The sequence below is a fragment of the Nuphar pumila genome, chromosome 7, assembly GCF_984573655.1.
Source record: "Nuphar pumila chromosome 7, dmNupPumi1.hap1.1, whole genome shotgun sequence".
Lineage (NCBI taxonomy): Eukaryota > Viridiplantae > Streptophyta > Magnoliopsida > Nymphaeales > Nymphaeaceae > Nuphar > Nuphar pumila.
The window spans coordinates 124,773,554-124,786,062 of record NC_143255.1 but is presented as its reverse complement, the minus strand read 5'-3'; positions in this window follow the sequence as shown (position 1 = coordinate 124,786,062).

The window sequence follows — 12,509 nt, the reverse complement described above, 5'->3', positions numbered from 1 at the left end:
TGTTGTTAAGATCGGTTCACCAGTTGAATTGGTTTCTTAAAAAAAATGAATCAAATCAAATCGATCAACTTTTTACTATCAGATAACACGTCATTAAAAAATAAAAAAATATTAAAAACATTTAAAAGATGAATTGAATAAGCACCTTTTGAATAGCCTTTGGGCCGATTCTATCTAAATCGTTTGATTCAAACCGATTTTAACAAAATTGGCACGACCCAATGAAAGATCTCATTGGATCAGGGGTAACCAATTAGTTGGATATTCAATCCGAACCCGATCCATTGACCTCCCAATTCAGTACCCTAACAAATTGGAAAGATAACGGCCCACAAACCTCTATTAATAAATCAAGGCCGTCCGATCATTCAATGCACATGATCCCCATGCCCACGCAATCATGATACCATAATTATGTCATCTTGAGTCATCATCACATGAGCACGGTCCTAACTTACCTGTCATGAGATCATGCGGATTGTGCCATTGTGGACCATACATAGACCATGAAATAAGTACCATTGTATGACGTACGGTGGGACCCGCATTTCTTGCAAGGAACAATATCTACGAAATGGGAAAACCATTAAGGCACTCATCCGATCCACATGACCATGATCATGGCTCTTTAATGAACAACTGGGGAGGGGGCCCGCGGGCATTCTTGTAGCACATTGATGGCCATCGAAAGAGAAATAAAATGCAGTGCAATTTGATGCTCTGGATTCCTCTTTTTTTCTTTTCTTTTTTTCAATTTTGTCATAAACATAGAAATTGGTAGAATAATACAAATTTTTAATCAAATCAAAAGTTGATTCTTTATATATATATATATATATATATATATATATATATATATATAGAGAGAGAGAGAGAGAGAGAGAGTATATATATATATATATATATATAGAGAGAGAGAGAGAGAGAGAGAGAGAGAGAGGTCAACCTCTTGTCCTTAAGTGAAGAACCATCTCTCTCCCTACATATATATATTTATTTATATTTAGATACATCAAACTCATTTTCATGATCAACAGCGGCAACGTCGTTTTAAAAAATCACCTTTTAGCGGTAATTGAGACTACCTTTGAAGGTTGCAATTCACGTTTTATAAAAAAGATGGATATATTGGGTGTGTCCGACAAGCATCGGATGCCCAACAAGTCCAATGATCTCTCTCTCTCTCTCTCTCTCTCTATATATATATATATATATATATATATATATATATATATATATATATATATATATATATATATATATATCTTATTTAATAAAATCATATATTAGATTAACAAAATTTTCTTTTCATCTTTCAATGTATTTTTGGATAGATTAAAAATCAATAGCTCATATTGCACCAAAATTTCTTGAAATAAAGGTCAGGGTTTCTTATTAAGTAGATTAGATACAAAGCATAACTTTTAGTGAATAAGCAATTATGAACACATTTAGGCTAGGATTATGCAAAAAATACGTACAACTATGTTTTTTAAAAGTATTTAGGAAGATTTAGATCAGTTCAAATATAAATTGTCTCGAAGCAGTCCTCTCTCTCTCTCTCTCTCTCTCTATATATATATATATATATATATATATATATATATATATATATATATATAGAGAGAGAGAGAGAGAGAGAGAGAGAGAGAGAGAGAGAGAGAGAGAGAGAGAGAGAGATGGGTAGGTGCTTGACGCTTTTTGTGCCTACTGTGCCTACCACCAATGGATAGGGGTTTTCAGGTTGTTTTTTAAAAATTTGATCCTACATATATATTTTGCATGATCGGTTTCTTAGGAAATCACACTTGGATCATGTTTTTTTGAGAAAAAGATGATTTTTAAGAGTTGAATATTTTTTAAAATTGTAGACCATTGATTTTTAAATCTTATAAAAACTTCACTTGTTGGAATCGAATGATCCAAAAATCGATTCCCATAAAATAAAACATGTAGATCACATTTGTATGGTCAAATTTTAGAAAAAATAGAAACAATCTTTTCAAAACATGGTAGCCATCCAGTAGGCACAAAAGCATCAGACACCTACCCATTACTATATATATATATATATATATATATAGAGAGAGAGAGAGAGAGAGAGAGAGAGAAGGTGGTAGCTGCTAACCGCCATGCTAATCGGGCTTTCAGATGGTTTTTTGATGAAAAACATAATTTGTTATGCCTTGAATATTTAGAAAAATCTTATACCATCAATTTTTTAAAGCCTTATAAAAACCTATCTGTATATAGGAATCTGATGATCGAATAGTCAATTACTATAAAATCAAGCATATAGAATGCATCATTATGTTCAAATTTAAGGAAAAATGAAAAATGATCATATTGTATAGCTAATTTGAAGTGATTATCTAAAAACCCTATAATTTTCAATATTCTTTCGATGCCCAAAATCACAAATGTCTAACATCGTTAGAACACTTTCATTGTTCGTAACTATGAATTTATGCATTTTCGCAATAAAATTGTACTGCCTATCAAATATGTCTAACACCCATTTAAATCCAAAATCGCAGGTTTTTTTATGAGAATTTAGACCTCATGAACCCTCATAAATTTATTTGTGAAATCTTGGTGAAACTAAAACCACAAAAATCGCCAATATCATGCTCTTTTGCATATAATAAATCATTTTGCATAAAAATATTTGCGAAACATCTCTCGAAAATAACATACTTTCGCATTTATCTTGAAATCGCATAAATTTATGTGCAAAACTCCACTTAAAGGGAACCAACAAAATCACAAATATGCTACTTACACATTTGCAAAAATTTTATTATATGTGATCTTTCTTAATAGTTATGATTTTGTCGAATCATATACATACTCATTTTTGTTCTACGATTTCTTCTTGTTTGTGTCTGCAAAGAACTTTTATGTAGAATCTTTGCGGTGATTCATGCATTCCAAGAAGGTCACAGTATCATCCTTGTGATGGACTTCTCCATCTACAATTTTGAAATATGAGTTTCATACAATATATACTTGTGTATCCCCATGTGTATTTTCTAGAAGGTTGTGGTATCATCCTTGTGATCAACTTTCATTTAGGGTTTACTATGTTTATGATTTTTTACATAAAAATATATATATATTATTGTAGATAATTTATTATTATTTGCTTGTCCTTTAGTTAATCTTTGTTATTTTTTTATTGGTATAATGGGGCTAGGGTTCATTATGCACAAGCATTAAAATGACTAAAGTATACTATTGTGGTTGTTGTAGGCAGTCAATAATGGTGTCTAAAAGAGCTAAAGTACACTATTGTAGTATGATTATACTAATTGAAAATATATAGCAATCTAAAAAAATATTACCTTTAAAAAATTTATGACTTTGATGTCTCATAAAACCGGATATGTGACAGACTTATTAAGCCTTCGGTATAGTTATTCTTCAAACTTAAATAACCAAAAAATATGGATAGATATTGAGGATGATGATGATGTAGAATCAATGTTATTTAGTAGTGACGTTTACTTAAAAGTATGCAAAGTTAATGAAGAAGCAGTTAAATAAGGAGTAGTGGAACAATTGAATGAAGTAAATCCCTTGGAGAATATGCATTTAGGCACCATCTATCGATCTGATTCCTTTTCCAATTATCCAATTATCCCAAACAATGAATGATATTGATGTTGTATATGATCAATGGATCACTGCAAAGGATGTGAAACTACATGGGCAAATCAGTGTTAGTGATCTTCATTGCAAAAATCTGAATGACATCCAACCTTCCCGAACATAGGATAATGCTAGGTACAAGTTATAATTTCAATGTAATTTATGGTTGAGATGTAGGCCTGATGATGAATGTAATATTTTGATGGTTAATCTTAAATATTGGAAATGCAGGAATGATGCATGCATGAAAGCAAATAAAGTGATACATTTAATGAATTTTGATGTACTTGGTGAAACTAAATAGTCAATTAGTGATAACAGTGATCATATTGACAATGCAGAATCAGATGATATCAATGATGATGAGTATACTATATCGATAGGAGAGGGTAAAAGCAATGCACTAATGGCATTGGAGAATGCGAACCCTTGGTTCTCGTTCAATGGGTTCTCACACAATAAAGTGCAATTGAAAATCATTGAAGTTGATACGTATGATTTATATGAGCAATTGTATAATGAAAGGCTTAATGATTATGAACAATTTCAATGGCTATCAACATACTCAAATGATCGATAAATTACTTTGGGCAAAAGGTTTAATGATCTCCAATACTGCTGTGAGTTTTTGAAAGATCATGTGATCAAGAATAACTATAAATCAAATTTCTTAAAGAGTTACAATAACTAAGTCATTACTGTATGCATGAAAAAAAAATTGATTGTCCCTGAAAGATCTATTGCACAATGGTACAATGAGCGGGTTTCTTTCATGTGAAGAGGTATGATAGCGGGCATACATGTGGTGGATTACTAGGCAACCTTGTTGTGGAGAAAGTGTCTTCCAAGTGCTATTCATAAATTCATGCATGATAACCCGAAGATAACTCCAAGAGAAATATGAATGGCATAAGTTGTGAGAAAGGTATGGAGGTTACTTATAAATAATCATGACATAGACGAGAATACATTACGACTGCATTATATGGTTCGTTCCAATAGTCCTTCAAGATGCTTCTTGCCTATTTGGATCATCTAATGAATACTAACCTATAATTGATAGGGTATATTAAGACTGATTGGAAAGATCAATTTAAGTATATGTTATTATCCTTTCGACAAAGCATCAATGGGTTTGTAAAAGAATGTCCTTCGGTTCTTATGGTAGATGGTGCATTCCTAAAAAAAATATATATGAGTATATTGTTGTTGGCCCATAGTATTGATTCTTGTGATGAGATGTTTCTAGTAGCATTTGTAGTTATTAATAAGGAGTCTAAAGATTCATGGTCATGATTTTTAGAGGTATTAAAGCATGAATTCATATACTTTGATGAGTTTAGAGAAAGAAATAGAAGTATTGACAATTATCTTAGATAGTTATCTAGGTTTAAAGTATGTTGTCCTCCACACATGGCCTATATGTCATGTTGAATTTTGCATGAAACATTTGATGAAGAACTTTTTGAAGAAATTTGGTTCACCACTCGGTGCACTTTGGTGGAGTGCATCTCGAGCAACCACGAAACAACAATGCAATTATTTTCTTGACAAAGTTAAGGAACAAAGCATAGATGCATACAATTATTTTGTCACTAACATAGATCTGAAACATTGAGATAACTGTCACTTTCAAGTAAAAAGATATAGCTGCTTAACATCTAATATAGCGGAAAGCTTTAATTCATGGATTTTTGCCACACATGACAAGCCCTTAATTTCACTTATTGAAAATCTTCATCTTATGTTGATGAAACTTTTTGAGGAAAGAAAGATTACATGGCACATATGACAAAGTAAAAAAAAATCCAGAAGAACTGAAGAAAAAGGCACAATAAATACATGTGCAAGTAGTGCATTGCCTCCAACAACGATATGAAGACTGCTACTGGTCTCACGATTACAGTGTTGATCTTCAAAGGCACTTGTGCTCTTGTGAAGAGTGGCAAGTTAGCAAAATTTCTTATGAACATGCGTTCACAGGCATTTTGTATGATGACAACCTACCAAAAAATTACTATGATAAGTGGTTCAAAGTTAAATCATATCAAGCTGCATATAATCAATATTCATTCTTTCCGAAGACAAATAATGTTTTACATATTGTTCCACCTACTCTTATAGTTGTCTATCCACCAAAAGTGATTTGTAAAGCAAGGTGATCTAAGGTTAATAAACGGAGAACAAAACACAGGAATATTGTGTCACACAAGTGCAATGTATGTGGTGAAGTTGGACACAATAGGCGGCACCACGAATAACAATATATATATATATCTAATGTTGTTTCATGAATTGCTTCTTTGCATGCATATCCAGTGCTTTTTAATTAATTGTTTCTTTGTGCTCATATCCACTGTTTTTTAATTAATTACTTCTTTATATGTATATCTAATGTTTTTTAATTAATTTATTTTTATGTGTATATCCAATATTGTTTAATTAGTTGCTTCTTTATGTATATATCTAGGTAGTTCGAGATATATGGTCGTACACATTCTTACAAAAGAAATCATACATGAGGTATAAACAATATCTTGAATCATGTGTGTATATTTGATATTAATTATATACAATTTATTTTGTTGTTAAGAACAAGTTAATAAGAAAAGAAAATCTATAGAATAGAACACCCCAGAGCCCAAAGAGTATGAATTTGGTAAAGAAACTCTCTTGGTAAGTGATGTAAGTGTTAGTTTTATACGTTAATTTTATTTTTATTTTTATTTTTTATGTTTACACATAATTTTGTTTGTTCTTTTGTTACCATACTAGATTTACTATGTAGCATCTAGCAAGATTCGTAGAAAGAATACAAGTGGCTCACAATGAGGATAGGAAAAGAGACTTGTCAAAGATCCTTTACCTTACCCTGTATTTCTCTAAGAGTTAAAAAAATAATATTTACATTGTTTTACTATCAATTAATAAAAACTAACTGGTAAGCCTTGTCTGTTCACAATAAATAGTTGCAATTAAAGGGCAGTGAGGAAGGGCAACTGATTGCTTGGAGAGTAACAACATGCCGTATCATTTCTTTGACACTGACAAGGTATGTTTTTACACAACTCTGCATACTTACAAATAAATTTTTGCATGTACAATTTTGTTACAATAGATTTATGTTGCATCTCCTAATTCCTTTCAACTGAGGCCACAAACACTAGGTTCTTTAGGAAATGGATATGAAGGAAAATGACTTGGAGCTATGTAATTCCATGCTGAACACATATTTAGCAGATAAATAAAAGAAATAGAACAATAAAATAACTTAATAATATATTTTTTTGTGTATGTTTGTTATCTCCTTTTCGTGTATATGTATTGCAAGTTCATTTTTTTGGCACAATTTTGGGTTTGACTGTTACAAAGATTAGATGGCGCAGAGGATGAAGGGTATTCCTTAACAAGAGAGCGAGTAATTACTTTACATTTGTTTGTTAACTTATTTCATACATGTATATGTTATTCACTTGGTATTTTCTTGTTTTATAGGTATGATTATGATATATTTGTCATACAATATATGCATTACTTGAGCATAAATTGGAGAATGAACTTCATGCAAGTATGTATTTATATGTTAGTTATTCACTAGTTTAAGATATTTGTTGTTTGCTAATAAAGAGTTATTTTCAGCAAGATGGCACAAATATAAAGAATAGTATGATCAAGTTCTAGAAGCACATGGAGAAAAGAGTTTTCATGGGCGTGAAAAACAATGGAAAAGTAGAGACATTATTTAGAGAGATGTTGAAAGAGTCTGTCCAACTCGCTAAGTTGTGGACAATTATGCACATCTATAATAGATCAAGTTAAACTTACATTTGTAATTGGATGGATCAAGTTAAACTTTGTAATTGAATAAATCAAGTTAAACTTTGAATATAACTTTGTAATGAAGTCCATGTATTGAATGTAACTTTGTAATTGTTAAACTTCAAGTTATCTAATTTTATACAAACTAAATGTATTTAGTTCTATGTTAATCATATTGATTATCTGATTTTTTCAATTGTTAATAGCGAAACAATTTTGCAAAACTATCTGATTTTTGCTAATCAGTAGGATTTTCGCAAATACACTTCACAAGATTTCAAAATATATATGCAAACAAGTATGATATATGCAAATGAATTGAAAATAAGTGTCAAAATTATTACTCAAAAGGGAAGCATGTTGTAAACCATTGGTTGGAGAGAAAGACAAAAAAAGCCTTAGATTATACAAAAATAAGTAGGTTGGGGACCACAATGGGTTTCTTTATGATTCGAGAAATTTGCAAAAAATAAGAACTATCTTATATTTGTCATAGTTTTGCAAATATTTAAGTATGATATTTGTGATATTTAGAAATTTGCAAATAACTTCATGTGAGAGCGTGCAATATATGCAAAACCGTAAGCGAGTGATCATGTTGAAACTTGAAAGATGTAAAAAAAATACATACTAATTAGTAATTACTGTGATACTATAATATCAATGGACATAAAATGGGAAAAAAATTACCTGCAAGATTCAAGTCGGAGATGTTGATCATTGAGAGAGAGAGATGCTTGAACCAGATTTTGGATAATTATTTAGGGATGTTGATCATTTAAAGCGAGAGTGATGCTTTAATTTAGGCCCTTTAGGTTAATGATTTTGGTTAGGTTATAATGTTTAATGAGTTTAATTAGTTGTAAAAGGTTAATGAATTTGATAAAAAAATATTACTATTACTTTAACAATTTAAAATTTTGAGAATTGAGAAAATTTATTACTAGGTTTAAATAATTAACTTATTAAAATTGCCTAAATTAAAGCTTTCGAATAATTAATAAATTATAAATTAATAATTACCTAAATATCACTATTAACCCTATTTGGACTTCAAATTTTAGAGGCCCTCAATATGTGTCAATAATCCATCCTATGTAGACTCCAAAATTTGGAGGCCCTAGGCGGTGGCCTCAAATCTCAAAGAGGCTATCCGGCCCTTGAGCCAACCTAAGCTCGGCTCAAACTTAGCTCATGTGCATCCTTAATCACGAACGAAGGAGGTGGGGTTTACTGGGAGATCCACATTCTCTATGAGGAATACAAAAAGGAATAGAGCACTAAGGCTTTGATTGTTAGTTGAAATTGGTTGTGATCGTATATGTTTAATGTAACGCCCCAAAATTTTGACTCAAAAAAATTGGAATAAAACTTTCTTTTTAAACCACAACGAAAATATTTGACTAATCCCTCGATTAAATGGTTTGGGCGGGTTACAGGTAATAACACGACTTCAATATCATTAGGCGAATTAAAGCCTTGTCTTGAAATATTACAAGTCATAAATAATATAATTAATGAATTTAAAGTCAGAGTTCCTCAGGACATCTACAGAAGATATGGTCTCATGGCACTGCCCACAGCGACGACCGCAATTGCCCCAATATCTTTATCTGTTATCTAAAAAATAATAATTCAGATGGGTCAGACTACTCCCTGTCTGAGTAAGAAGCATAATATCAATATGGATGTACTCAGTGTCATATGTACAGGTATACATGCAACACATTTGAATAATGATAATAAAATGATAAAATTCATGTAAGTTCTATGAGTTTCACCCAATACAAAATAACTCATGGTTTGGTACATAAAGGAAAACATTAACGAAGCTACGCATCACATGAATGAATCATATTTATATTATAACAATTGCAACTTCAAGCATTGTATGTATTTAAAGACATTTACCAGTGAATTGACTTTATGGTTTCTTTTGTTAATTACTATGTGGGTACACATAGGCATTAGACATTGTAGTGGACCGAGACCACACAGGAGTCTGTTATGCTTTTTCAATTAATACTTCACGTGACTAGCCGTACGGATACCCAAAGAGAACGGTTCGTGACCGAGAGAGTACTCCCAAATGGCATGAACTAGAAATAGGATACATCCTGGAAACTTCTACAGAAGACTTGGATCTACTACTTATGACGCATTGGTAGTCCTGACCCCCTAACTTCGAGAACTGCAGACTAGGTAAGATGCCTCATTGTTACAAAAACATAATTGTCACACAGAGCTTGTACCATCTACCCTCTCCAAGGTAGAAAATGAGTTTGATAACATACATTGTCTTTCAGGTGTACCCAGAACCCTAGAAAATCAGTAACATATACCGTCTTTTAGGTATACCCAGAATCTCGCAATTAGGTTATATGTGCATATACTAAATTTTGTTTCTTCGTGCGAGTCATTGCACCACCAGAGATTTTCAAAATCCCAAACCTACACTCGGGGTGATCTTAGTGTATGCACTTTACCAACTTAGTGCACATTTGGCACTAACCATATTTCTCAGAATTATGGCTCAATTTTGAGCTGAGTACTTGTACTTGCAATATTTTAAATTTTAATTCTTAGCTAGGGTGTACTTATCGTACCCATATATCATGCATCTACATGGCATGTCTTAAATACAATATTTCATAATTGCTCCTATGACACTACAAAGGTTTTGCGAAATTGCAAACTCAGTTTTAAGCTTTCGCATAATTCACGACCCTACAATGTTCATAATTGTGTAATTACCAAGATCATACATTTAACAACAAGCAGTTCATACATTGGATATGGTTATAACATTCATATGTGAATCACTTACTCAATTTACATGCAAACCAATCAGCATCATGAATATCTCATTCTTTGTCAAGGCTCAGTAATTGCATAAAATTATTTTCATGTGCATGAGATAAAATTGCATTTTTCACTACAAGAAACCTATGGATTAGCGATGACCTAAATCTGTCGCTAATCCACTGCTAATCCGTCGCTAAACAACTTAGCGACGGCTTAGCGGCGAATTAGCGATGGATATCTTCCATCGCAAATTTTTTGATGCTACTTAGTGACGGACTAGCGGCGAATTAGCGACGAATATCTTCCATCGCAAATTTTTTGATGCTAAATAGCGACAAAATATATCTCTCGCCCATGCAGTTGCTAAGTAGCGACAGACTGTATCTGTCGTGAGGTTCGTCGCTAAGTTGCGACGGAATAACGAATGCCAACATCTGTCGCAAAGCCGTCGTTACTATACGACGACTATGGTTTGGCAACACATTTATAGTCGCCGCTAATCCGTCGCTACATTCAACGGTAATATTAAATAGCGATGGATATATCCGTCGCTAAGCCATAGCAAACAAGGAAAAAAATAAAAAAATAATTGAAAATTAAATATCAAGAAAATTTTTTCGTGATACAATTTATATTTCCTGTACAATTTATATTTTCTGTGAATAAAAAACAAAGTACACATCAAAATACATATAAAAGGAAACTAAAACAATTAATCGATCCACTTTAAAATTCGCAAGTTCTAATTCTTTATAATTCAACATTTACATTTTTGAAACAAAAAGGTAGAACAAATTTAACACATGAATCTAATCATCACCAAGATTTTGTGCGTTCTCGTGTTCATTGTCTTGATCTGTCCCTTCAGCTTGACTACGCTGATTATCGCTAGCAACCTACACAAGAAAAGAAAGGTTAGTATTGATAAAAAAAATATATTGAAATAAATTATACTCTATATGTGATTCTATCATTCTCATATGTGTTCTAAGGCAGTAAAAAAACTGTATATGTGATTCTATCATGCTCATATGTGTTCTAAGGTAGTAAAAAACTGTATATGTGATTCTATCACGCTCATATGTGTTCTAAGGCAGTAAAAAAACTGTATATGTGATTCTACAATGCTCATATGTGTTCTAAGGCAATAAAAAAACTTTATATGTGATTCTATCATGCTCATATGTGTTCTAAGGCAGGCAAAAAACTGTATATGTGATTATATCATGCTCATATGTTTTATAAGGCAGTCAAAAAAATTGTATATGTGATTCTATCATGCTCATATGTGCTCTAAGGTAGTAAAAAAACTTTATATGTGAAAATACTCATATGTGTTCTAAGGCAGACAAAAAATTATATATGTGATTATATCATACTCATATGTGTTCTAAGGCAGTCAAAAAAACTCTATATGTGATTCTATCATGCTCATATGTGTTCTAAGGTAGTAAAAAAACTTTATATGTGATTTTATCATGCTCATATGTGTTCTAAGGCAGACAAAAAATTGTGTATGTGATTATATCATGCTCATATGTGTTCTAAGGCAGTCAAAAAAACTGTATATGTGATTTTATCATGCTCATATGTGCTCTAAGGTAGTTAAAAAACTTTATATGTGATTCTATCATGCTCATATGTGCTCTAAGGCAGACAAAAAACTATATATGTGATTTTATCATGCTCATATGTGCTCTAAGGCAGTAAAAAAATGTATACGTGATTCTATCATGCTCATATGTGTTCTAAGGCAAGCAAAAAAATGTATATGTGATTCTACCATGCTCATATGTGTTCTAAGGCATTAAAAAACTTTATATGTGATTCAATTATGCTCATATGTATTCTAAAGGCAGTAAAAAAATTGTTTTTGTGATTCTATCATGCTCATATGTGTTCAAAGGCAAAGGCAGTAAAAAAATTGTATATGTGATTTTATCGTGCTCATATGTATTTAAATGCAGTAAAAATATTATACTGAAATATTATATAAAAGGTCAATATTGATAAACAAAATATACTGAAATAAATTATATCTAATGCACCTAAGTTAAGGCAATTAAAGTTATATGAAATCTAACGACATGCAATATATCACATGAAACTTTCATACCTGAGAGGCACCTGCAATCGAAGTTCTCCTGTTCTGCAAAAAACTGTTGACCTCATCTCGGAGAATGTCGGTAATTGTTTTATGAAAGTAGTCACGCATTGTGTCCCTAACGATCTGT